The following is a 6,215-nucleotide window of genomic DNA, read 5'->3' as shown; positions in this document are numbered from 1 at the left end:
TTTAATAATGACAATTCCTTCCTTTTTCTTTCTTAGACATTTCATATCTGTTGATATTTATTGCAATAGAAATAGTCACGAAGTGATAAGCGAGTATGAGAAATCCTTCCCTACTGTCAAGTACACACATAAGGGAGGAAATAATAACTGCTTCTTCTCCTGTGTAGACCCAAAATCAGGAACTGGAGGCAACCTTCCCCACGCTTTTCCCTCAGTCCTCACTATCTTCTCTCTGACCAGAGTTGTCCTTGGAAGGCATACAGGGCCAAGCCCCTCCAAAACCACACATGTGTGATTCAAGAGCTTCTGGAAATTAAGTCTATTAAAGCACCTATTTTGTGTCATAATTATGTGATCCACAACCATTGCTGCTAAACCTGTTTGTCACTTAATTTGTTGTTAATGGTGTGTCCCTCCAGACTTCAGGGATTTGGCTTCAACCTCCTCATGGTGAAGCTCTCTAGTAACATATCTATCTTCCCTACCAGATTACAGCTGGCTAAAAATATTGATATATTGCTTCTATGTTGCTAGCATTTTATTCTAACTGCTTTTCTATATTAACTCAAGTTAATCCTTATGAGAAATCTTTATAATAATAACTATCTGATCTTACAGATGAGGAAACTGAGGCATAGATTGGTTAAATAAGTTGCCCAAGATTTCTCAGCCAGTAAGTTTGAAGTTTGAAACCTCAGCCAGGTTTCAAATCCAGTATTGTGGCCCCAGAATCTCAGCTCTGAACCTATACACATTATTGCTTTTGGAGGACTGACCCTATGTTAATCTCCGCATTCTTAGCCCCTAGTATGAAGCTTGGATCATCAGAATTTTGAGTAAATGTTCAGTGATTTGGGGATGACACTGAAGGCAGAGACCCCATGCAGCTCTTGTCATGTGGATGTGGATCATGAGGTGTGGATGCTTGAAGCTGACTAAGCACTGCATCTTTTAGCAGGTAGACCCCACCATTGTCCCTTTTGCCCAACCTGGCCTTCTCATTCTTGCTGAGATGATTGGTGAAGCCTCAGTGACAACAGCACACCGTCATACCTCTGCTCTCTAGCCTGCTCCCTCCTCTAACACTAGTTCACCTCTTCCAGTCCCTCTCTCTGTTTCTAAAAGGAATGTGAAACTTCTCTACACTAAATAATGAAAAAAACAAAAACAAAACAAAACAAAAACCATGACCAGCTATCTACTCTAAACAATATGGCAGAGGGGACTTAGAAAAGTCTGCCTTGCATGAGTCAGTTACTTTTGTTCAGCCATCATCTACAGGAATGTCACTAAAGAAGTCAATATGATCATATCACAATCCTATCCCTGAACCTAACCCCCACCCAGTGGATGCCAGTTCCTCTTGCTTTGTAATATTCTTACCTCATTTATGCAACTAACACATTTCCTATTCTCCTCAGTATATTATTTTGGAAGCCAGTAGAAGCAGAAGTATTAATCATATGTCTTCTATGTGTTTCTGGAATGTGACTGAATGGTAATAGTTTCAACATTAGGAAGGCAACGATCTACATCCTGGAGTGGATATTTAGATTGCCTAGAGTTAAGCACTTTCCTAGAGGACAAGCACTTTCTTCCTATTAGGAGAATCTTATGGAATGAAGAGGAGGGCATTACTGAGCTTCTTCCCTAATGGGCTATGTGCTCTGTATTTCTGCTGTGTCACCAAGGGAAGAAAGAAGAAACGGGCCCTGTCCTCAAGGAATTTCTCATCAACTGGAAAAGACAGGATCAAGACACATTCATAAAATAGCAGCAAGTCTTTCCCTCCGCCCACTGCCATCTCAAGCAAAGATATGCCCAAAGGAACAATGTGAATGGATTGGACTTGCTCTGGGAAGGTTTAGAAAACAGATGAGTTTACAACAGAGAAGGGAGAAGAAACTCTGAGTGGCTGAAAATCGTCATGGCACAACTGATTATGTGGCAAGCCTTGTTGCTTAGGGCCAAGGACATAGATAGGTGCTAGTGAGAGGCACTCCGGTTAGCAGAGATCAATGCAGAAATTGTGAACTAGCTAGCAAATGCACCCATGGACAATTCCTGTTACTCAGACAGCTGAGTGTTTTCACAGCAATACCACTTCTTTAAACCCACGAGGCCTAACCACACAACTATATCCATTTGTCAATATCTTTGCTAGCGCAATCATGTAAACCTACAAGGGCAAGGAAAAGTAAAACCAAGACTCCCAGGGCAATTGTAATTCACCCACATTGCTCATACGTGTTCATTTTGTTTCTAAGTGGATTGCTTATTTTATGGCATGTGCAGTATGTATGAGTTTTCTTAGAATTAGTTTAAATTGTCCTTAATCAGAAATGTGTCACGCAACAGCTTTTTTCTGCAAATGAGTATTTTGCTCAGTGGCACACAGCCTGTGCCATTAAGCTCAAAATTAAAGAACATGAAACAATTAACATTTTTCATTCCTACTGGTTCTATTTTGCTGTGCATACCTACATTTGGGGGAGAGGGAATACTTTAGGTCCTCAGAGAACCATGAGTAATGTTATCGTTCTAACAATTTGGAATTCTTATCTTCTTTAAACCACGTAATTGTGTACTAAACAAGGTGGGACAAAATGCCTTTTCACTCCCATTTTTGCCAATGCGGAGACTGATGAACATGAGATAGTAAAGATTTATGTCTGTTGTGCTGGCAGTCATTTCATATTTACTTGGACTACGCAACTGAAATCAAATTGGAGGCTCCTTATCCAGGAGTGTGTGATTTGTTATCTAAATAACTATATGTGAGCAAATCAGATGTGGATATTTCCACTATCATCGTGTGTGCTAGTTTTGATTCATGAGACTCCAGCTTCATCTCTACTAGCTTTATCAATGTTGTTCTTTCGTTTTTATGTATTTGCTATGCTTGGGCAGGAGATTCTGTTCTTGTTAACTTCTCAACTGGTAATCACAAAGCAAAAATTTAATAAAGGAACCGGGGAAATATATTTTGTGTATGGTCTTGGTTAATAGACAAACCCATTGCTTGATAAGGAATTAAGGGGAAAATGTACAAAGAATTCATAGAAGCAGGAGGAGTTTGTTTTGCTCACAGTATATAAGCCTCAAATTCCAAAATGCCAGATTGGAGACTATTTATATTTCCTTTCTTCTTTCGAGCGCTTTTTGTCTACTTTAGATTAACAATCTTACCTTTAGTTTGCAAGGAGAAAAAAACATAAGATGCAAACTTATTTTTGTTGTACACTTACACAAACAATTTGATCTTCAACTTTGCAAGCAGAAGTATATATCGCTACCAATAGTTATGCTATCAGCCAGGATTCTTGTTTGCAAACCTACAACTGACTTAAGATATTTTTTAAAAAGGAAAAAGAAATTTTTCAGAAAGAGCACAACATGTGCATCAAGGATATTTTAATAGAAACTGTCTGGCAAGAACAGCCCTGCGCTTTCGCAGAGACCCACTGCTGCTGGTCACTCTCACAGCTACTACAAATAAATCCTACCTCTCCTTTTGCAAAGGAACTCAAGTCCCACGGAGGAACCAGCTGGCAGAGACCAGGTCTTGTGGCTGCTGTGCCCTGCTATGAAACCACAGGAAGAAGGAAACTTTTCTGTTTATGTTCTATGATGCAAGGAAAGACACCATGTCTCCCACTACTGTATCATTGGGTGTTATCTCCCAAATGGGAATAGGAATTATATACTGGAGTCCCCCCAAATAACAAAGGTCTGCTATTCCTTCTTTATAATTGATTTCATTTAAAATAATAGGTTATAAATATACCAATAATTTTTAAAACCTGAAATCGAAATTTCTTTGTTCTTGGTATATTGCTATGTAACATGTAGGCAAACGTGTTACATGTTACAGGAAATCTTTTGGGATTCATTTTATATTTAGAGAGAAGATAAAAATTAAAGAAGTTCTCATCTTTTACTAGAAAGTCCATATCATTTCTTGGCTCTGTAACTACTTTAAATGTCTTCCTTCTCTTTTTAATTCCCAGCTCCATGAATATCAGGTTTATTTCAAAATGGACTACTATGGTCTGAATACCCAAGAAATACAGTGTGGATGGTTTCCCTAAAGCCACTCTCAGCACCCTCCTCCCTTTCACATTCTAGCATAGAGACTGGAATCACACGTGCTCCCTTTCACAGCCTTTTTTTTTTTTTTTTTGAGAAGAGTTTGTATGTAACCTACTTCCAGACTAAGATATACATGCAGAATTGAACCAAAGACACTTTTAGGAAAGTTACTGTTTCCTGAAATTAAAGTATGGATACAGTCCAAGCAACAGTCCTCACTTCCCTCTACTTTCTACCTTCAGCAAAGTACCTGGAACTAAAGAGAAAAGACCAGAATTAGGGGAAAACCAAAGAACCAAGACATGTTAGTGCTGACACCTGCTTCCAGACTTGGACTTCTTGCTAAAGAATGATATTAACCCCTCCCTTCCTTTGGGTCCAATCAATTTTGGGGCACTTGCAGTTGAAAGCATTCTTAAGTGATACAATGCTTTTCAACAATTCACATCCATCTGTAACTGGACATTTCAAATAACCTACTTCTACCATATATTGAGTGTTGAATTTGGGCTGGCACCATGGAAGTGAGGTATAATCCAGACTCTCAAGGAGAAAGATAGTGTACATAAGGAGATGCATAACTAATGTAATGCGGTAAATGTTAAAACAAAGGAATGTTCCCTGAACCAGCTTACAACGTGATTAATTTCAGTATTAGTACTAGATTCAGTAAAATGGAATAATCTGGAAAGGATCAGTTGTGACCTATTAAGATGACAGGAATACTTAGCATTTTACAGCAAATATTATTATAGTAAATTAGTATTTCTAATGAATACTGAGAATAGCATCTATTATATGGGATCTTTTACATAATAATCTCATTTTATCTTGGAAAAACTGGTGTGAGGTGGAACACATATGTAGCTGATAGAAATTTAACTCCAAAAAGTCTAAATCAGTTTTTCTCAACCTCAGCACTATTGACATTTTAGACTAGCCAATTTTTAAAAAGATTTTATTATGGCCAGCACACTTAACATGAGATCTACCTTTTTAACAGACTTTTAAATGTACAATACAGTGTTGTTAACTATAGGCACAATAGCTCTCTTGCACAACAGATCTCTAGAACTTATTCATCTTGAATAACTGAAATTCTATACATGTTGATTAGCAACTCCCCATTTCCTCTCCTGCAGCACCTGATAACCACCATTCTATTCTTTGTTTCTGTGAGTTTGACTATTTTTGAAACCTCATATAAATGGAATCATGCAGTATGCATCCTTCTTTGGCTGACTTATTTTACTTATCATAATGTCCTCAAGGTTCATCCATGTTGTTACAGGTTAAGGGATTTCCTTATTTTTTAAAGTTAAATAATATTCTATTTTATATATATATATATCATATTTTATTTATTTATTTTTTTAAAGATTTTTAATTATTTATTTGACAGAGAGAGACACAGCGAGAGAGGGAACACAAGCAGGGGCAGTGGGAGAGGGAGAAGCAGGCTTCCTGCCGAGCAGGGAGCCCGATGCAGGACTTGATCCCAGGACCCTGGGATCACAATCTGATCCTGAAGGCAGATGCTTAACGACTGAGCCACCCAGGTGCCCCTGTATATACCATATTTTTAAATTCATTCACCTGTCAATGGACATATAAATTGTATCCATATCATGGCTATTGTGAATAATGCTTCAATGAATATGGGAGTGCTAATATCACTATGAGCTCCTGATTCAGGGTAAGACTTCATTGTGTGGAGCTATTCTGTGCCCTGTAGGGTGTCTAGCAGCATCTTTTTCCTCTGTCCACCTATAGTGCCCCCTGCCTATACCCTGCTTATAGTACCAGCCCTCAACCAGTTGTCAAAGCCAAAAATGTCTCCAGATATAGCCAAATGCTCCCTGAGATACAGAGATGAATTATCACCTCCGATTGAGAACCCCACCAGTTTAGATGGCTTGAACAGAAAGTGTGACCAAATTAAAACTAAGACCTACACCACCCCATTCCCCATTCTGTGTTCTTATCCTTGGAGGACTGGAACTCTGGGAATGAGATTACCCAATCACTATAACCACTTTCATTCACAGATAGGACTGCCCAGAGGTAACTCAAAACATATACATTCCAGATATAAAATCAAATCATCAAGTGTAGATAGACAC

Source organism: Eumetopias jubatus, unplaced genomic scaffold (genome assembly GCF_037043125.1).
Source record: "Eumetopias jubatus isolate StellerSeaLion01/CBP00866 unplaced genomic scaffold, mEumJub1_p1.0 scaffold_15, whole genome shotgun sequence".
NCBI lineage: Eukaryota > Metazoa > Chordata > Mammalia > Carnivora > Otariidae > Eumetopias > Eumetopias jubatus.
This window is presented reverse-complemented; position numbering follows the sequence as displayed.